Below are 22580 nucleotides of genomic sequence, written 5' to 3' on the forward strand. Positions count from 1 at the left end.
GTCCGTTCGTAAATGTGGTGTGAGCTCAGTGTGTACGATCCTAGACTCGAAGTCCTCCCCGGTGGGGACCTCACGATAAGACTCGGCAATATCTGGGGGAGAGGTGGGTCCTGGGGGGTCGGGTGAGCACAACCTGGCCCCCTGAGATCGCCCCTTCTAACATTGGTGGCAGCGTCGCGATAAGAACCTACGTCTAGGGATCGTACAGTACTGACACACTACCCGAAAGAAGAACAACCATGAGCCTCATCCTAACGAACGACGAGACCACCTTCCAGATGGAGCGTCTGGAAAAGTATACGCACCGAGAGCTGAAACAGTTTTGCAAAGATCTCCATATCACGACAACTGGGTTAAGCACCAAGGAGGACTTCCAAAGAGCCCTGACAGCATGGGTCGAGGCCGGAGCCCATCTTCCCCCGCCAACTGAAGACGGCGGAGAGGGAGGGCCACTGACCGAAACCCGCGCCCAAGAGGGTGAGAGAGCAGAGTCCCCGACGCGGAGTCCCAGCACGGAGAGAGGTCTGTCACCAGAGGAGATGACAGACCGAGAGCGCAACCGAAACCACGAGCTAGAACTAGCACGCCTGAAGATAGAAGGAGAGCTCAAGTTGGCCGAGAAGAAGCTAGCCATCGACCAGTTACGGCTGCAAGGAGAACTGGAGGAGAAGAAACTCCAGAGAGAACACGAAGGGAAAAGACTCCAGCTGTAGCACGAACGCGGCCTGAAGGCGATCGAACTGAAGGCCCGGAGCGACGACAACAGAACATCGGGGACCCAAGAGGCCGTTCCCCCGGTGGAACCCAAAGTCCACCTCCCCAAGGATGTGGTAAAGGAGTATGACATCCAGCAATGGTTCAAGGCCTACGAGGTCGCCATGACCTCCCACCGAGTTCCGCGGACGGATTGGGGAGCCGGGCTGTGGGGTCGATTCCTGAGCGAGGGGAGAGACACCCTGCTCGATCTACCGTCCTCCGAACAAACCTCCTAAAGCCACATGAAAGAGGCCCTCCTCACAAGGTACGGTCTCACCCCAGAAATGTACCGACAACGGTTTAGAGACTGCAAGAAGATCCCCGGCACCAAGTGGGTAGAATATGTGAATTTCTACAGCCGGGCCTTGGAAGGGTGGATCAAGGGCAGCAAGGGGCCCACCTTTGAGGGACTCCTCGATCTCATCGCTTATGAACATTTGTCCACAAATTGCTTTGTGGAACTGAGACAGCACCTCCTGGAAGCAAGTTGGCTGACCCCCGGAAACTGGCCGTCGAGGCAGATCGTTGGGTGAGCACCAGAGTCCCCCAGGGTCCCGGGGGAGACTATGGCCGAAATGAACAAGGATCTTCCCGCCAGAGGGGAGGGGGGGTCAGAGTAGACAGAGGGGGTCCCAGGTAGGGTCCCCACGAAGCCCCCCCAGAAACCAGTCCGGAACCTCTCCTCCCACAGCACGAGCAGGGTTCCCCCCAGCCAAGCCAGGGCCCCGAGTCAGCCAAGCCTGCTACCATTGCCAGCAACCAGGGCATTATGCCAATGACCCCCGATGCCTCCTATTCAAGAAGCCCGCTGCTGCGGGTCCCTCAGCGTGCCAGATAGCCTCTGTAGCCCTAGAAGAAGAAGAGGGGGAGGATTTCGAGGGGGGTGACCCAGCAGCCATGATTTTAGTCTCCCTGGGTGATAGGGAAATGGTCCCCGGAGCCCCCCTGCCAGACAACACTGAGAAATACAGACAGCAGGTGACCGTCAATGGCCACCGCATAGGGGCGCTCCGAGACACAGGGGCCAGCATCACTGCAGTAAAGTGTCACTTGGTCACCGAAGCCCAAATTGTACCCCGCGTCTCCTGCAGGGTGATCGCAGCTAATAACTCCGTCCGCACCTGCCGGATAGCTCAAGTCCCGTTCGAATGGGGGGGCGTCTCCGGGGAATTACGAGTAGCGGTCCGCACCGACATGCCCGTGGACTGCCTGCTTGGCAATGACCTGCAGAGCTCCCCGTGGAAGCAGGTAGAACGAAGGACCCACCTGGAGATGGTGGGCCTGCCCGAATGGGCATGTGTGAGCACCCGTTCCATGACCGCCCGAGTGGCCACCCCCGAGGGGGTAATCCCTGAGAACGCCCAGCCAGTCCCAGAGGACCCCGAGGTCCCCAGGTCATCTGAAACCCCCAAGCTGTCCCCCGGGGAGAGCCTCATCTCCGACGCAGGTCCCCTCGGGCCTGACGTCGAACCGATCCCGAGCCTCGACGACCTTCCTGATTTGGGCCAGTGGCGCCAGGAAGGGAGACCGTCCCGAGAAGAGTTTTGCCTCGAACAGATCTCCTGCCCGTCCTTGGTTGGGCCGCGGCAGCAGGCCGTCGCCCAGGCCGCCGGTGACCAGTCCGGCTCCCACCTTGTCTATTGGGAAAACGGCCTTTTGTACAGCGAACAGAAGTCTGCCGAGCTAGGTTCAGCCCGAGTGCTGGTGGTACCCCTACGCTTCCGCGGCTTCCTCCTGAACCTGGCCCATGATGTGCCCCTGGCAGGACACTTGGGACAAGACAAAACGTATCACCGACTGGTCACGCACTTTTACTGGCCCGGCATGCGCTCCGATGTGGAGGCCCATTGTAAGTCCTGCCCCACATGTCAGTCCAGCGGGAAGAGCGGCGGAAGGCGCAAGGCCCCCCTCCAACCCTTCCCCGTGGTCAGTACCCCCTTTGAGCGGGTGGGAATAGATATCGTGGGGCCTCTCGACCCCCGGACCTCTTTAGGCCACCGATTTATCCTCGTCCTGGTGGACCATGCCACCCGATACCCCGAAGCCATTCCCCTCCGAACGGTGACGGCCCCCGTAGTGGGGCGGGCCCTCATGGGGATCTTCTCCCGGTGGGATTCCCCCGAGAAGTAGTGAGCGACCGAGGGACAAACTTCATCTCGAAGTACATGAAATCCCTCTGGCAACAATGTGGGGTGACGTACAAGTTCACCACCCCATATCACCCCCAAGGTAACGGTCTGGTTGAGCGATTCAACCGGACCCTCAAGGGAATGATCATGGGTCTCAAAGAGCCCCTGAGGCGCAAGTGCCTCCATCCTCATGTCTCATACAAGAGACATCTACAAACAGCTCAAATTCTGCATTAGTTAAAGGCTCTTCTTTTATGTTTGGGCGTGGTTTTGTACTAAACTCGGTCAGATCAATGCAGTCATGTTCAACTTCTCCCTTTACTTCTGCTGAGAGTGAATTTGGTAGTAGGGTAGCTGGATTCAAAATATTACATCTAGCAATGGTTACGTTTCCTGCACCTACAAGGATTCTCTCGTACTTAGCCAACTAGGTGTGAGATACTGGGTACTTGTTCTTGTAAGCAAAATTAAAACTGCATGTGGAACATACACAGTTACGGGATGTCCCATAATGATGGATTTGCTTTGCTCAAGACTCATGCATGTTGCAGCTACTGCTTTCAGGCATCCAGGTAATGCAGCTGCCACTGGGTCCAATGTGGAAGAAAAATATGCCACTGGACGTCTTGTTAAGCCATGAATTTGGGTCAGGACTGAAATTGCACAATTGTCTCGTGTGTCACGAAACAATTCAAATTCTTTCGAATAGTCAGGCGTTCCTAATGCAGGAGCTGTGCACAGGCATTCTCGTAACTTTACAAAAGCAGTCATGCTTTCGTCATCCCACTCCACTGGGTCCTTAGCTCCTTTCTTTGTCATTTTTATCAATGGTCTTGCTAGGACTGCAAATCCCACAATCACTGCCTGCAATATCCAACAACCCCAAGAAACATTTTGATTTCTTTCTGAGTGTTGGGCAACTCCATGTTTCGAATTATTCTAATTCTCTCTGTGGAAACATTTCTGACAACCCTTTCTATCTGCTGCCCCAAATATTTTACTGATGAAGTACAGACGGTAATTTATCTGGTGACACTTTATGTCCTCCTTCACCTAAGTGGTTCAGCAATGCAATGGTGTCAACAACACAGTCTTTTCTACTTTTAGATGCCACCAAGAGGTTGTCTATGTATTGCACCAGGACTGATTTTCCAGGCAATATCAGAGATTCAAGGCATTTTTTCAGAATTTGATTAAAAATCGAAGGACTTTCCGTGTACCCCTGAGGAACACAATTCCAGACGTAGACATGACTGTCGAATTCAAATGAGAAAAGAAATTTGCTGTCTGGATGTAATGGAATCGAAAAGAATGCATGACACAGGTCAATGATTGTAAACCATCCAGCATTCCACAGTATTTGGTACAGAATCACTGCAGGATTTGGCACGACTGGGCAGCAAGGTACAACAATTTTATTAACCATGCACAGGTCCTGTACGACCCTGTACTTACCACTCGGTTTCTTTATGCCAATTATGGGAGAATTACAAGGACTGCTCAACACTTCCTGCAAAATGCCTGCTTCCAGCAATCGTTTTATTTCAACAGCAACCCCTGCTTTTACTTCTTCACTCATTTTGTACTGTCGAGTATTTGGGTAAACTGCATCTTCTTTTATTGCTATTTTAATTGGGTCAACATTTGCCATTAATCCTACGTCTTTTCCAGTAAAGTCCCATACCTCCGGTTTTACTGTCTGTTGGAATTCTTCTGGTAGATCATGTATTGTCAGCTTTTTAATTTCAGTCTCTGGTCTTGCTAACATTAATTTGTAAATTCCGTCTTCATCTGGGGTTTGAATTACAACACCATTTGGAGTGCAAAAGATGGTACAATTCATTTTGCACAACAAATCTCGCCCTAGTAGGTTAACAGGACTTGAATCACAGGCAAAGAACCTATGCATTTCTTTAAAATTGCCAATTCTAACTTCCATAGGTTCTGTAACAGGGGTACTAATTTGTTTATTAGAAACACCCACTACTTGGATAGCTTCTCCCGAGAGGGGTAGGTTAGGTACGTCTGCTGTTCTCACAGTAGAACGGGTAGCACCAGTGTCCAACAGAAAGGTGACATCATTTCCTTCAACCTTTCCTTCAATGTATGGCCCTGACTGGTCCACCGGCAAGGAGGCTCCAAGCATGCACTCCTTGTCCTGACCCCTCAGACACCGTCAGTAAGGTGCGTCACAGAAGAATGTGTTATTTAACAGAAATTGTGAAGTTGCTGTATCTATATTCTCCCTTCCTTCCAATTTGTGGTATCTACACCCTGTTGTGCTTTGCTCCTATAATTTGGCATAGGTGCATGAGGCAACTGATTCTGCTTTACCTGCCGCTGGGTCTTCCGTGGAATCTCATTCTGTGGCTTCAAATCATTAATTTGCACATTACCATTCTGCACAGCCTTGCACTCGTCCTTCCAGTGTCCCAACTTTCCGCACCCATGGCAGGGAAACTTCTTTCTTGCCTCTTCTCTACTCATTTTTCCCCTCGGCTTTCCCCCACTTCCAGAGCCATGATTCTGGTTACTAGCCATTTTGCTTAGCTGCTGTTCTTGGTGCTCTGCTAATTTTACCTGTGCCCACATTACTTTTTCTTTCAGCTCCTTTCATTTGTTTTCTAGCTCATCTTCACAGTACTTAGCATATTTAAGGACTTCGTCAATTGGCTTGGCCTGCCAACAGATTTTATTGTCTTTAATCCACTGTGAGATCTAAGGCCTTAACCCTAACACGAATCTATAAATGAAATGGGTCATGTCTTTCATTTCGATATGGTCTAGCCCACTGTACGTTTTGAACACTTGTAACAGACGTTCATAGTATGAATGAACAGTTTCATCTCGGTTCTGAGTGGTTCTATCTATCCTAGTCCAGTCAGTCTCTTTTGCAGGCACCTTTCCTTTCAGGTACAGAATCACCTGATTATATTTCTTCATCACATCCTCGGAAGGGGCCCCTGTCTTTGGGTCTCTGGGGTATTCTTCAGTAGGCCAATCAACAGCAATTGTACATTCTGTCCACAAATCTACGGGAACTACAATGTCAAAAAATCCGTCTAGATCTTTCAGAAGGCATTTGGAAACTTTCACAAATCTTTCGACCTGCCTTACCAGTCTACAGGTTTTTCGCACAATTTTGGGAAGTCATTTGTAAAGGATACAATATCCTGTCTGGACCATGGCACATGTACATAACCTTCACCTGGCACTTATCGCATAGGATATAATTTTTCCACCTTTTCTGCTTCTTTTAAGACATATTCAGAAGTCATTTGCTTTGAGCGAGCCTCTTCTTTTTTCTCTGCCCACCTGGCTTTCCACTTTTCTAAGTCTCCCCATTTTTGTAACAGGTTTAGTAATTCTCTTATCTGCACCTTTCTCCATGACACATTCATGTTTTCTAAATCTTTGTCAGAGAATTCTGCTCGGTATGGCTTATGCAGCACTTTAGATTTGCCAATTTCAATTCCCATGCTAGCTGCAGTGTCCATTAATTTCTCATGGTACACTCTTGTATTCCTGGTAATACTTTTGCAAATGAATAATAATTCATCTTCACTGAGAGTGTTCAGTCTGTCCAATCCCACATTCCCAGCCATTAGTTCCTCTAATTCGATCCTTAATTTATATATATCCAATGGTTTGGGCTGAGTTTTGGGTCTTCCTATTTCTCGGGTCCATCTATCTATTTCTTCAGGGGTTACTACCGTGGCACTTCTTGTACCAGAAGATGTTTCTATCTGGACTTCTCTTGAATTTAAAGGAGTGTTCTTTCTCATTGAACTACCTTCTGTGAGAAGTTGGCCTGATATATGATGCTCACTAGTTCTAGTGATCACCTTGTATCAGTCCAAACAACCCTCATGGTGATTGGTTGTAAGTCAACCTTATAGACCTTATTGAGGTCGGAGAGGTCTGGGAATCCGGGTCTCGTCGGCCTCTGAAGTCTGGATCATCGAGGGAAGACGACAAAGTGAAGCCGCTGGACACTTGATGGTGCCTGCAGTTGCAGGGTGGACACTCCTTGCCCACAAGGGAGATTTCTTCAGTCTTCTGTGGAGCAGAACATCGAAGTCCAGAGTTTCTTCTTGTAGAGTAGTTCAGGATTAATCTAATTTGGAATGGGACCAGCTCCTACCTTTATCCTGCTAAAGGGGGCTGCACTGGTGACTAGGTCCCTCCCCTGGGTGGGACCAGGAAGGGGGGTGGTTACACGCCCTATCCTTTGTCCGGTTTCGCACCAGAGCTGGGGCAGGGATGCCCCAGCAACTGCTTTGAACCGGTGTATGCACAGGACACCTTGTGTGCCCCAGGCATGTCTCATTCCTTTCAGGCCTATCCTACCCAATACACAAAATCCTGTCTGGGGTGGTGCTAGCACCTCCCAAGGCAGGAAACCCTTTGTCCAAGCCTCCCTCACTGGAAGGACTCCCAGCAGCAGGAGGTCAGACTTGTGTCTGTGGTGGCAGCATCCATTTTGTGATGCCAAGGCTCGAGTTAACTTTAACCGGGGTTCACAGTTATATATATGTCGTGTCCCTCTAGAAGGGTGGAATGCTACCCCCGTCGCCAGAATTGGGGAGGGGGTAGTATTCCAATTCGTATGACACCTTACTCGACATGTTTTGATAATGTTATACCAGAGTTAGCATTCAACCGCGAGGATTATAATGCACTTAAGAGTATATGGTATAGCGTTATCATGGAACAGCTATTAGGACTTGGTTCCGCAAGCTGCAGACGGGCTCAGCTCATGCCAGAGCACCATCTCGCATAATTCCAAGCACTCTGCCTTCAGGATTGATAAGGCCTGCCATATGAGTGACTGATAGGGATATATGTGTCCATTTTGGGGTTAGATATAGGTAACCATATCTACAGCAAAGGGTGATTACACCACCTTGCCCCAGCTGTCTTACCAGCCAGTTGTGTCTGTTTAGATGGCCAGCCAGGGGTGGCATAATACATGCTTCAGCCCCTGGTAGGCCCTGGGTACACCTATGCCTTGGGTACCTAAGGTACACTGTACAGGGACTGATAAGGTGGCCCAGTACCAATTGGTAAATGCACCTAAAGTACATGGATGTCAATTTAGAGAGAGAACAGCTAGGCTGTGGGTCTGATTAGCAGGCCCACAGCCAGGGAAAGTCGTAAACCAGTGAAGCAAAAAGCAAAAATCTGGGGTGACCATAGGATTGCAGACCCCACTCTCCTACATAACCCCCCCCAAACTTAGGGACATTAAACTAACCTTGACCAGGTGAGCCTTCCTGTTCTAAGTGGAAATACCTGGAGAGACCATCTGCATTGCCATGGTCAGTGCTCCACTGTAAAGTCCATCCCCTGTAGGGAAATGGACCACCTAAGAAGTTTGGGGTTTTCACCCTTCATCTGATTTAGCCATAAGAGGGGCTTATGGTCGGTCTGAATCTTGAAGTGAGTTCCAAACAAGTATGGCCTCAACTTCTTCAGGGTCCAAACCACAGCAAAGGCCTCCCTCTCAATAGCTGACCAACGTTTCTCTCTAGGGGTCAGCCTTCTACTTATAAAAGCAATGGGTTGGTCATGACCATCAATATTCAGTTGAGATAGAACAGCTCCCACACCCAACTCAGATGCATCTGTTTGGACAATGAAGGTTTTGGAGTAGTCAGGACTCTTGAGAATAGGTGCAGGACACATGGCCTGCTTCAGGTCATCGAATACCTTCTGACAGCTAACTGTCCACTGAACTTCCTTTGGCATTTTCTTGCTTGTCAAGTCATTAAGTGGTGTCACAATGGACCCATAATTTTTGACAAACTTCCTATAGTAACCAGACAGGCCCAAGAAAGCTCTGACCTGTGTCTGGGTGGTTGGAGGAGCCCATTCCTTTATGGCCTGTATCTTGCTCTCCAAGGGTTGAACCTGGCCTCCATCCACAAGGTGGCCCAGGTACACAACCTGACTCTGCCCTATCTGGCACTTGGTGGCCTTGATAGTGAGGCCTGCCTTTTGCAGGGCCTCCAAAGCTTTCCTCGGGTGGATCAGGTGATCCTCCCAGGTAGAGCTGAAGACAGCAATATCATCTAGATATGCTGCACAAAAGTCATCCAACCCAGTGAGGACTTGGTTCACCAACCTTTGAAAAGTGGCAGGTGCATTTTTCAAACCAAAGGGCATCACCACAAATTGATAATGACCTCCTGGGGTAGAAAATGCTGTTTTGGCCTTGGCATCCTCAGCTAACCTGATCTGCCAATAACCAGCTGTTAGGTCAAATGTACTCAAGAAAGTTGCAGAAGCCAACTTGTCTATACGTTCATCTGCCCTAGGTATTGGATGGGCATCTGTCTTAGTGACAGCATTGAGACCCCTGTAGTCTACACAAAACCTCATCTCTCTCTTACCATCCTGGGTGTGAGGTTTTGGCACTAGAACTACAGGACTAGCCCAAGGGCTTTCTGAGGGTTCAATGACGCCCAATTCCAACATCTTTTGGACTTCTTTCTTTATGCAGTCCCTGACGTGGTCAGGTTGTCTGTAGATTTTACTCTTGACTGGCAGACTGTCACCAGTGTCCACCTCATGGGTGCACCAGTTTGTCTGACTGGGTGTCAGTGAGAACATTTGTCTAAAGGATTGAAGAACTTGTTTGCAATCCTCTTGTTGATGCTCAGAGAGGCTGTCAGCAAAGACCACACCATCAACTGATCCATCATCAGGGTTCTAAGTGAGCAGGTCTGGGAGAGGGTCACTCTCTTCCTCCTGTCCCTCATCTGTTGCCATGAGCAAGCCCATGTTTTCCCTGTCGACAAATGCATTGAGCCTGTTAACATGAAGCACCCTATGGGGGCTCCTGGGAGTTCCAAGGTCCACCAGGTAGGTGACCTCTCCCTTTTGCTCAATAATGGTATGGGGTCCAGACCATCTGTCTTGGAGAGCTGCTGGGGCCACTGGCTCCAACACCCACACCTTCTGTCCTGCATGATAAACAGTTAGGACAGCCTTTTGGTCATGCCAAGCTTTTTGAAGTTCTTGGCTGGCCTCAAGGTTGTTGGATGCCTTCTCCATGTACTCTGCCATCCTGGAGCGAAGACCAAGTACATAGTCCACTATGTCAAGTTTAGGCTTTTTGAGAGGTAACTCCCATCCTTCCTTTACAAGACATAGGGGTCCTCTTACAGGATGCCCAAACAGAAGCTCAAAAGGGCTGTAGCCAACCCCCTTCTGTGGGACCTCTCTGTAAGCAAACAGGAGGCAGGGTAAAAGGATGTCCCATCTTCGCCTAAGCTTTTCAGGTAACCCTTTTATCATCCCTTTTAGGGTTTTGTTGAATCTTTCAACAAGCCCATTGCACTGTGGGTAATAGGATGTGGTAAATTTGTATATAGCCAGGTTCTGAACTGGGATGGTGCAGTGAGCTAAAAAACGGTGATGGATCAAGCCCTGATCTGTTGACTGGGTAGGAGTGTTCTGATTAACTCAGATACTCTGTCCATCACCACCCCCTTTTTGAAATTTGTAATTTACACCACACTCCTTCCACATTGCAGTCAAGTATCCTGACATGAAGTTTGCACCTCTGTCAGAGACAACCTCCTTAGGAAACCCCACTCTGGAGAAAACTCCAAGCAGGGCCCTGGCCACAACAGGAGCTGTAGTGGTCCTAAGGGGAATAGCTTCTGGATACCTGGTGGCATGATCCACTACCACCAGTATAAATCTGTGCCCAGATGCTGTTGGGTGGTCCATTGGTCCAACAATGTCTATCCCCACTCTCTCAAAGGGTACCCCCACCACAGGTAGTGGTATAAGGGGGCCTTTGTTGTGCCACCTGATTTGCCACTGGCTTGACAGGTGACACATGAGCGACAAAACTCTTTGGTGTCTTCAGACATATGAGGCCAATGAAAGTGTGGGGCAAGCCTGTCCCAAGTCTTGTTCTGGCCTAAGTGACCTGCAAGGGGAATCTCATGGGCTAAGGTTAGAAGGAAACCTCTAAGAGACAAGGGGATGACCAGCCTCCTGGTAGCACCAGGCGTGGGGTCTCTTGCCTCAGAGTATAGGAGTCTTCATCCCAATATACCTTGTGGGCACCTGTAGCATTCCCTGCAGCCTCAGCAGCAGCCTGCTGTCTGAGGGGTTCAAGGGAGGAACAGTCTAACTGTGCCTGTCTCAAGTCTGCCCTGGAAGGTCCCCCTGTCCCAAGAAACTCAACCTGGTCAGGTTCAAGCTCTTCTAGGACAGTTCCTTCTGGGGTCTTTGGGTCAGCCTCCTGAGAGGGCTGATCCTCAACCTGAGGCAGGGGGGAAGGCTCTGCCTTAACCCTACTGTTCTTCCTCTTGGGTAGTGTCTGGTCCATTCTTCCAGGATCCAGCACTTGTTCAGCTGGGCATTTCTTGGTCTGTGACCTGGTCACAGCAAGGACATGTGAGGAGAGACCTAGCATTTCGACATGAGTCCTGTACTCCACATCTGACCACAGTGAAGATTCCAAATCATTGCCCAAAAGACAATCTACTGGGAGGTCTGAACTAACTACAACCCTTTTGAGGCCAGTTACCCCTCCCCAGGAGAAAATAACAGCTGCCATACTGTGATTGGTGGTGACATTGCTAGCATTGGTCACTAGGTAGTCTGAACCTAGCATGATCTGGTCAGGGTCCACAAATGTTGGTGTCACCATAGTGACACTGGCACATGTGTCCCTGTAGGCCTGAGCCATTTTTCCATTGATTAAAGGCGTTTGCCTGTATTTGCCCAGAGTACTAGGACTTACAGTAGGGGCCATATCCATGTCCCCAGTACAAACAAGAACTGCCTGAGTAGGTATTCTGACTAAGTCAGAACCCACCTCAGTTCCCAGGGTTAACCCAACTATAGCCTTGGGAGGTACACTACCACTACTAACTGTACTAGGGGGTGCAGGTGTCTTAGGGACAGTAGTGGTAGGAGTTTGGCCTTTCTTGGTGCACTCACTAAACCAGTGAGTTTTACTTTTACAGTATTGGCACCATGGTTTCTTAGGACCATCATTCTTCTTCTTTTGGGAATTCTGGGACCCACCCTCCTTAGATTGTTGGGGCCCTGTTGAAGACTTCTGGTCATTTTGCTTATTATCATTATTTCCCTTCTGGTCTGCTTTCTTCTGGCCACCACCCTGGTTCTGCTGCTTGACCCTTGTTCTGACCCATCTGTCTGCCTTCTTTCCCAATTCTTGGGGAGAGGTCAGATCTGAGTCAATCAAGTGCTGATTCAACAACTGGTTCTGACAATTATTTAAGATTTGCTCTCTCATAATTAGATTATACAATCCTGTGTAATCAGTAACTTTACTACCCAGTAACCAGCCTTCCAAAGCCTTAGTGGCGCAATCAACAAAGTCAGTCCAATCTTGAGCCTGAGTTTTCTGGGTGTCTCTGAACATCAACCTGTACTGTTCAGTTGTTAAGCCAAACCCATCAATCAGTGCAGTTTTCAAGATTTGGTAATCATTAGCATCCTCATCCCTAACAGTGAGGAGCTTATCTCTACCTTTACCTTCAAAGGAGAGCCACAATATTGCTGCCCACTGACTCTGGGGTACCTGCTGTACTTTGCAGGTCCTCTCCAGAGCAGTTATCCACTTGTGGATATCATCTCCTGTCTTATAGGAGGGCACTATCTTGCTCAGGTTTCTATTATCAAAACCCCTTTCTTTATCCCTAGGGATATTGCTGCCACCAGTGGGGACTACCCCACTCAACTGTTGCTCTCTGGCAAAGGCAAGTTTCTCTTTGGCAAGGGCAAGTTCTTCCCTTTCAATCCTCAGATTCGCTTCCCTCATCTTTGCTTCATGCTCTCTTCTGTGAGGGGATGTCATCCCTCTCTGAGAAGATGCCTGAGAGACATGGGTGTGAATAGATCTGTTAGAGCCTCTGGAATGAGATCTAACTCGTCTATTCCCAAGGTTAGGCCTGCTTGAGGATGGTTTTGGGGCTCCCCCAGTACCACCTTCATGTAGGCTTAAGTTGGCCCTGGTGAGTCTGCTGACTACTACTGGACCTTTGTCTGCCTCATCCCCAGAGGACTCTTCCTCTTCCTCCTCAGCTACGTTCTCTGTTTCAGGGAGGTTAGAGTCTGGATCGCCAGGTGTACCTTCTAAGGGGGGCATGCTCCCATCTGGATTAGAGGGGCCTGTGTTAGAAGCCCTTCTAGCATCATATGTCTCTAAGAGACCTAACAGAAAAGGAGTGGTAGGGTTAGAACCCTGTTTCAATTTCCTGGAGGTACACAATTGTCTCATCTCCTGGAAACGGAGAGCTGCATATATGGAAAGGACCTGTGGAGGGTCACTAACCACTAGGGGAGTCTGTGAAGTCTCTCCATGGGTAGACATGCTTTCTAGTGAGGTGTAAGTGATGCACCTACCTACACTATGGGTTTTCCTACTGATCCCTTGCTAAGAGTTGTAGTCAGGGTGTGCTAGGCCCTTTCTACTACAACAGCTGGTTCAGTAGAACTCAGAGTATTTCTAAGCTTGTTATATGTACCTATGGTACCTTATGTGATCTTTCAAATGATATTTCAAGATTATATTTGGTAAAAACAACAGCAAGCTCAACTCCCACTGCTGCCACCAATGTGAGAAGTTGGCCTGATATATGATGCTTACTAGTTCTAGTGATCACCTTGTATCAGTCCAAACAACCCTTATGGTGATTGGTTGTAAGTCAACCTTATAGACCAGCTATCCTAATGGTAGCATGGACAAAGCAGTCTTAGGCTAAACTCTTTTGCCATGTGAAGACAGCTGTTTTACCACAATATAACCCCTTGAATACCAGATGAAAGGACACCACACAGGTTGTTATGAAAATAAACAATATATTTATTAATAACAAACACCTCTGAACTCTTTATGAGATCAGAGGGCTAAGCACATGACAATCTCTTAGGAAAAATATGATAAGTTGCACAAAATTACAATGGCGCCCTAGGGGCACGGCAAACCATATACTAAGTAAATGGTATAAGGAAATCGATAGAAGGAATGGAGCTGTCCAGAGGCTGTAGGATCGTTGGGACCACGCTACTCTAACTTTAGGTAAGTAATAGGAGACCCACGGAACGCGTGTGCAGAGTGTGAACTCACACGCGAGATGCGTAACAACGTCTATGGACAATACAGTTCAAGAAAACGGTGAGTACGGACAATCCTGACTAGTTAGGACTAAAACGACTGTGAATCTGGACACTAGGAGAGTCAAGCTACCCTTGAGCACCGAAATGCTCTTGTTACCTCACCCACAGGCTGCGGGTGCATAGGTGCGAATTCGTGTCAGGTTTCTGCGTTGAAGTCTATGGAGCCTGAAAGAAAAGATGCTGCAGGCGACCAGGAGGAAGATGTCCGGGGGGATCCAAGGGTGGATCAGAGATGCTGAAGACCTGAAAGCAGAGGGGACAATGTTCAAAGTCACTAGCCAGTGACTGGAGTGGAACCAGGAAGGAACCAGATGTCTTCGTCGCGATCAGGTGAAGAGTGGACGCTTGTCTCTGCAGACACGTGGACCAGGAGGTGTCTTTGACGACCAGGATGGAGGCACGAGCTGTCCCACAAAGGCTCTCGCTGTCAACGGTGTCGGATCCGGATTTGGAGTCAACAGGCCTTGGCAAAGGCAACCCACGCGGTGAGTGGAAACGGCGTCTGGAGTGGACCAGGAGGGTCCAGGGTGCTCCTCTTTTGGAAGGGAGCAAGGCCAGTCTGGAGCAACCAGACCAGCAGTGTCGTTTTCAAAGTTCGTCATCTAGGAGGTCACTAGCCAGCCGGCAAGTGACCAGACAACGCGTCGAGCAGCAAACAGGCAGAAGGGCCCCACGCAGATCTCGTGGAAGCTGGAGGGCTGATCTTCGGTGCAGGAGCTGCTCGGGGCTGGGGCTTCTCAATCCCAAAGCACTTGGTCGAGTTTACCTCGGGAGTCGTGCTGGAAGCGAAGTGCAGTTTCTTTCAAGGTGGCCGGTCCCACGTGTCTCGTCGCACCCACGGGTCTCAGCTGTGCTGCAGATGTGAGTTGAGGTCGGAGAGGTCTGGGAATCCGGGTCTCGTCGGGCTCTGAAGTCTGGATCCTCGAGGGAAGACGACAAAGTGAAGCCGCTGGACGCTTGATGGTGCCTGCAGTTGCAGGGTGGACACTCCTTGCCCACAAGGGAGATTTCTTCAGTCTTCTGTGGAGCAGAACGTCGAAGTCCAGAGTTTCTTCTTGTAGAGTAGTTCAGGATTAATCTAATTTGGAATGGGACCAGCTCCTACCTTTATCCTGCTAAAGGGGGCTGTACTGGTGACTAGGTCCCTCCCCTGGGTGGGACCAGGAAGGGGGGTGGTTACACCCCCTATCCTTTGTCCGGTTTCCCGCCAGAGCTGGGGCAGGGATGCCCCAGCAACTGCTTTGAACCGGTGCATGCACAGGACTCCTTGTGTGCCCCAGGCATGTCTCATTCCTTTCAGGCCTATCCTACCCAATACACAAAATCCTGTCTGGGGTGGTGCTAGCACCTCCCAAGCCAGGAAACCCTTTGTCCAAGCCTCCCTCGCTGGAAGGACTCCCAGCAGCAGGAGGTCAGACTTGTGTCTGTGGTGGCAGCATCCATTTTGTGATGCCAAGGCTCGAGTTAACTTTAACCGGGGTTCACAGTTATATACATGTCGTGTCCCTCTAGAAGGGTGGAATGCTACCCCCGTCGCCAGAATTGGCGCAGGGGTAGTATTCCAATTCGTATGACACCTTACTCGACATGTTTTGATAATGTTATACCAGAGTTAGCATTCAACCGCGAGGATATAATGCATCTAAGAGTATATGGTATAGCGTTATCATGGAACAGCTATTAGGACTTGGTTCCGCAAGCTGCAGACGGGCTCAGCTCATGCCAGAGCACCATCTTGCATAATTCCAAGCACTCTGCCTTCAGGATTGATAAGGCCTGCCATAGGAGTCACTGATAGGAATATATGTGTCCATTTTGGGGTTAGATATAGGTAACCATATCTACAGCAAAGGGTGATTACACCACCTTGCCCCAGCTGTCTTACCAGCCAGTTGTGTCTGTTTTGATTGCCAGCCAGGGGTGGCATAATACATGCTTCAGCCCCTGGGTACACCTATGCCCTGGGTACCTAAGGTACACTGTACAGGGACTGATAAGGTGGCCCAGTACCAATTGGTAAATGCACCTAAAGTACATGGATGTCAATTTAGAGAGAGAACAGCTAGGCTGTGGGTCTGATTAGCAAGCCCACAGCCAGGGAAAGTCGTAAACCAGTGAAGCAAAAAGCAAACATCTGGGGTGACCATAGGATTGCAGACCCCACTCTCCTACACCTTCTGGTTCCCTTATTGGTAAGTCCATTAAGGAAATTACTGACTCACACTCACTCACTTGGTCGTCTATTACCAAGGGCTCTTTTCTCGGTTGCACTACTGATGTAGATATAACTGGACCTTTTGGACTACCTTGCTTATCCCCGTACAAAGGAACAACTGGCCCAATAGTTACTGGGATTGTCAAAGCTTCAGTACTTGTATTTAACTGGGAAATTTTCTGAATTAGTTCAGTTCTTTGTTTGACCAAAGCCTCTCGTTCTCTGTCCTGTAGGACCTTTTCCATGGACGTTTCGTGTACTATTTGCGGAATCAAGGGTGGGTTTAAACCGGGGGCACTTGGATTTACCATACTCGATCCCTCATTGTAACTTGGGTTTACAAATGGGTTCCTCGGATTTAGGGATCTAGGTTCCTCATTATACACAAATATCCATCACTATAAAGTGATATTCTGAATTCCAGACAAACTCCTTAAGTATAGTTAAAAAGTGCCCTGTGTCTCTGATGTAAGACGGGAGATTTTCCATGTAGCTGTGCAGAAACAAATTTCGAGATGGACTCAAGTAATCCATTTTGGGCAGATATGATAGGACGCCCTGGTATAGGAGAGACACCCTTATGAACTTTAGGTAATAGATAAAGTACAGGGGTAATAGGATGGTCATTCTTCAAATAGAGAAACTCATTTTTACTAATTAGACCATCCCTTTTCCACTGAGCTAAATGTTTGTGTACTAAATCTTTGATCTTACTCAATTCATTAAAGGAGGGCTTCCTATAACATAAAGGATCATTTAGTTGCCTTTCTGCTTCCTTAATGTACATCTCACAAGGCCATAAAAAAACGTTGCCCCCTTTATCTGCTTTGTTCACAATAATATTGCCATGATTATTGATTTTACGTACGAGATATATATACAAAACTCTATATCTCCAATACCCCAACAAGATATTTAAATCACTAGTGTTCACTAATAAAATCTGGGTGAGTAGTGTGGCTCACTGGTTAGAGGCAGCAGGTGCCCCGAGAGCCGAAGTCGGCCCGGGACCAGGGTTCAATTCCCGACGCGTCAGGGTCGTGGACCTTAGTCAGCGGACTTGATAATCCTCGCTTCGGTGCTTACTCTAATCAGGGGTTCCACTCTGCAACTCTGGGCATTAGCTTGCCTAATCTCCACAACGGCCCCATCAATTCCGGGGATGCCTGGCTCCACCTTGGGGACTCCCAGTAGGGACCATCCCACAGGGAAAGCCAGGACGGGTTCCCCAGAGTTATACAGCGCCAGGAGACCTATGGACGGGTAGCAGTGGGCTTTACAAGCTCAAATACACATACACACACACATATACACTTAGAGGTCGTCTTTCCAGCACATGAGGTACGACACCGCTCTATCCTTTCAATTAACGTGCCTCTGATCAATTCAAAAATGTTAGATATTAATAGTGACTCCTCTTGATTTTCTCAACCCGATTAAAACTCATTCATAATTAATAAAATAAAACATTGTCGACATTGGTTGGTCTAAAATATTTCATCAGAACCACCTGATTTTTCATCTGAAGCTTATACAATTAGAGACAATTACATTTCGGATTGAGGCGACGATAGCTACGGAGACTCCCGCTGCTCAGTAGCACAGGTGATTCTTGCTCCGCCCACTTCAGAGGAGACAGCAGTGAAGGCTGTAATGGTGGATAGCTCTGAGACACGGAGAACGCCGCGACGCTGCCAGGACTTTTTCTCGGTCCCAGAGCAGCAGAAATAAGTTAATGTGAACCAAGCATTTGTGTTAGAAGCCCTGGAGCCAAAACGAAGCCTAATTTGATCTCGAAACTCTGATGAAAGAAGCCAGAGGACACAGAGACTGAATCCTTGAGTGTTAAGGAGGTATGTGAGCTGCTAAACTGCTGGAGGCTGCTGGCGCTGGCAGGAGCTGTGTCTGTGCTCGGTGAGAGCATTACAAAAAATATGTCCACAGCCCAATTTATATTCCTGACTGAGGTACTTTGAACACAAAAGGTTCCACAGCTTGGCTGGGTTTTTTGGGGGGGGGGCTTTTAACCCCTTCCGCGCTCATGACGAGCTGAGCTCGTCATGAGTTGCGCAGCTCGCACGCTGATGACGAGCTCAGCTCGTCATGTAACGCGGCTTTTTGAAAAACGCAGCGTGCAGCGGGAAAACCGCAAGCACGCATGCGGTTGAACTACTGTGAGTTAAGCTTATTAGGTCTGTTGGTAAGCCACCAGAAAGGCGAGAGTGGCTTTTGTTTAGCCCTGACACCAGTACTTGCTGGCTTGAGGCTCCTGAGAAGGAAAAAAAAAATATATATATATATATATATATATATATATATATATATATATATATATATATATATATATATATATATATATATATATATATATATATATATATATATATATATATATAATGGGCAGACATCTGAAACAAGCCAATGCCGTTGCAAAAGTGGATGGGGTGACTGGGTTGAAAGCCAAAAAACGCCTGGTACAAGCAAAAGGTGCACAGACTTTAACCAAAGAGGCAGGTCTGATTAATTGCTCGGGGCTGAATTTAAGCTCTGAGAGCTCTACAGAAGATTTGTTTGAGCCACTGCATGAGCTACAGTTGCAGCAAGGGGGAAGGGGCGATGGTCCTAATGAAGGGGAAAAAGCCCAGTCCAGCGAGCTGAGTGAGACCACGCCTGGAACCATTAAGGCACAATTAAAAATTTCCAAAGATTTTCCCTTATTTGCTAGGAAGAGCACCCATTCGTTAGCCACCCTAGACTCAGCACGTCTAAGTACAGCCTTGCCAGTAACCTCAGGGGAAGAGTCAGCAGGAACTCCTTCTGAGCGGTTAAATATTTCTCAACCTTCCCAGGTCCCATTAATGTCTCTGGTAGCTTTAATATCCTCCTATCCTGAGGGGTAAACATTGCTGACCCTCCAGGCAAGTCCATCAGCCTCATTTGTTCAGCATTCACCCCCCAGCAGGTCTCCATCGCAGATACCATCTCGGAGCAGCTTCAAGAGAGTCTGCAGCAAATACCGGAAATGTTATGTGCAATAATGGAGAGGGGCCCAGAATCGTTGGGTCAAGCTGTTAATGCAGGGATTCAAAATCCACAAGAAGAATTGCAACTTTGGTCCACTAGGGGTAACACGCAACAGGTGGAAATTAAGACTTTGCCTAATCTCATTTTGGAGGAGATCAGAGATATGCAAAAGTCCCAGGCGCTCGAGACTGCTGCATTTCATCTCAGGCTGAAAAAAATTGAGGAAACAATCTCTGGCATTCCCATCAGACTTGATGAGGCAGAAACGAGGATAGCTCATTTAGAGGATCAGATGAGCTCCATAATTCAGAAAATAAATACTGTGACGGCAGAAAAGACTGTTCTGGAGAATTTGTGGGGGGTGCATAGATGCAGGGAACAAATTAACGGGAAAAATTAAATCGATTTTACAGATTTACATTTACTCAGTGCAGGCCATGTTACTTGGGAATATTCAGATTTACAGATGAATGTGTTTAAATGCAGAATGTGAAAATTGTTTCGGGTAATGTTAATGGATTACTTAACCCACGGAAAAGTGTTGCTTTTTTTTATTGGGTTACTTCTCTTTCCCCTGAGATTGTGTTCTTACAGGAAACTCATTTTACATCTGATAACCCTAAGATAGTACTTCCTAAAAGGTATTCACAGGCATTTATTTCTTCCGCCAATTTAGCTGTTCAAGGGGTAGGGATTCTACTTACAAACACACTTGATTGGCAGGTTAAGGATGTCCAGCGAAATGGGAAAGGCAGATGGATGTGGGTTAAAGTCAAGCTGCAGGAAACAATGCTGAATTTGGTAAATTATTATGCCCCTATCGAGGACGATACCGCAGCACTCAGCCAAATTTACCAATTAGTAATAAGTATGAAAGGTGTTTTAGTTCTGGGCGGTGATTTTAATTTTATTCAGAATCGAGCCCTGGATTCATCAAATCAAGTGAAGCATCAACTAAAGCCTAAAACTGCAAAATTATTTAATAGCCTAACAAAAGATCTCACTAGCAGATCCCTGGAGATTAGCTTATCCTACTCTCTCCCAATATACCTGCTACTCTGGTAGATTTAGATCGGGCTCACGTTTGGATTATTTTTTAGTGGATAAATTAGCTGCTTGGGGTCCTGGAGAAATTGTTGCCAACTCGTTTTCTCGCTAGTTTCTTTTACACTATTATTAAATAAGAGCATGAAAAATAGACCCAGGTGGCAATTTGATAAATCCTTTCTACAAGATACGATCTGGTTAACAGAAATCAGGCGGTTTATCAAGGAGTTTTTTCTACACAATGTAAATACGGCCCCTTTATTTACGGTATGGGAGGCCTTTAAAGCCACATTTAGAGGCCAGGTTATTTCTTATAAGGCAAGAATTAATAACTTACGGAGATATAAGATTGCCACACTTCAAACTACGGTGGAGGAGGCTAGACGAAAGATAACTTTTGCAGATTCCCCAGCGCCCATAATAAAGGCACAGCAGAAAGAGCTAGCTAGGTTAATGGAGAATCTGAAAGATTTTTTCTTAACAGAGGAAATTGCAGGAAGTAGGGCTTACCAACAAAAACTTTACAAGGAGAGTCAGCAGATTGGCAGATTCCTGGCCTGGTCCACGAAATCACAAAAAGCTGAACAATTAATCTCTCAAATAAAAAAAACAGCAACAGGCCTCCTAATAGATGATAAGCAGGGTATCGGTGAGGTGTTTAGCTCACATGTAATCATATCTATGGAGAATCGCAGGGGGTGGATGAGGCAGATCTTGAGAGATATTTTCAGTCAATGGAGCTACCTTTGCTATTGCAGCAGCTCTCAGAGGCATTGAGCTCTCAAATAAGAATCCCTGAAGCACAAGTAGTAATAAAGAGTATGGATAATGCTAAAGCTAGTGGAGCAGACGGGATCCCTGTAGAAATGTATAAGATATTTCAGGTTGAACTGCTTCCCTTTTTGGTAAGATTGTTTAATGAAATCAAGGATGGTATAGATACTCCCAAAAGTTTTAAGGAATCGGTAGTAATAGTTTTTCTTAAAAAGGATAAGGATCCTGCTGATCCAAGCTATATCAGTGTGTTAAATACAGATTATAAATTTCTTCTGAAAATCTGGGCAAAAAGGATAGCTCCCTGTGCACAACAGGCGGTTCATAACGATCAAAATGGTTTTATTCCTGGACGTTTAATGGCATCGAATACGTATTTTTTAATGCAAGCCATCAATACTTTTTTTATTAATCAGACTGATGCGGTGATTATGATGATGGATGCTGATTTGGTAGACTGGAGTGCGTTATTTTTTATTTTACGGAAATTTGGTTTCCACAACAACTTATACAGATGTTAACAAAAATGTATAGAGGGGCAGAAGCTACAATCATGATTATTCATGATTAATGGTTTAGTAAATGGTAAGATTACTACCAAACGAGGCACCCGCCAGGGGTGCCCATTGTCTCCTCTCCTATTTTCATTGTTTATCGAACCCCTAGCTGAGAAGATCCGGAAGAACATAAGTATCGTCCCTCCCATTGATGGTATGGCAAAAACTAAACTTTATGCAGCCAATATCATTTTATATCTGAAGGCAGGAGCAGATAACCTACAGAATGTGTTGGATGAAATTCAAAACTTTACGCAAATCGAAGGATACAAAGTTAACGCTAAAACCGAAATTTTAGCATTTAATACGACTCCTTTGGATCTCCCACCTGCCATCCATCTAAAACCTCTGCACCGAATTAGATATCTGGGGATACATGTCACTAATGATTTTGGGCAATTATTTTCTTTGAATTATACTAGATTGCTCACGAAAGTCAAAAAGTTATTCGATAACTGGTCTCTGCTTCAACTGTCCTTAGTTGGGAGGGTCTCAATGGTTAAAATGACGGTCCTTCCACTGTTTTTGTTTCTATTTATTATTCTGCCCCTGAAAATCCCGAATTATTATTTTAAGGAGTTGGATCGATTAATAAGGAAGTTCGTTTGGAATAATAAACAACAGAAGGTTAAGTTCTCTGTATTGCAACTTGATGTAACTTCAGAAGGACTGGCACTCCCTCATTTTTTAACATATTATCAGGCTTCCTTACTTAATCTGTTTTCCCAATTGGGTAAGGAGAATTCGGTTTTTGATTTAAAAAATGTGATGCGTATGTTGAATGAAAGCGCCATTGGACTGCCCGTGTTCCTACGTTTGGCGAAACTTTCCAAAAAAACATGATATAAGGTTATCTTCACACTAGCTGATAGAATGCAGTCATTTTTAAATCACGAGATGTACCTT

Source organism: Lissotriton helveticus, chromosome 6 (assembly GCF_964261635.1).
Source record: "Lissotriton helveticus chromosome 6, aLisHel1.1, whole genome shotgun sequence".
Lineage (NCBI taxonomy): Eukaryota > Metazoa > Chordata > Amphibia > Caudata > Salamandridae > Lissotriton > Lissotriton helveticus.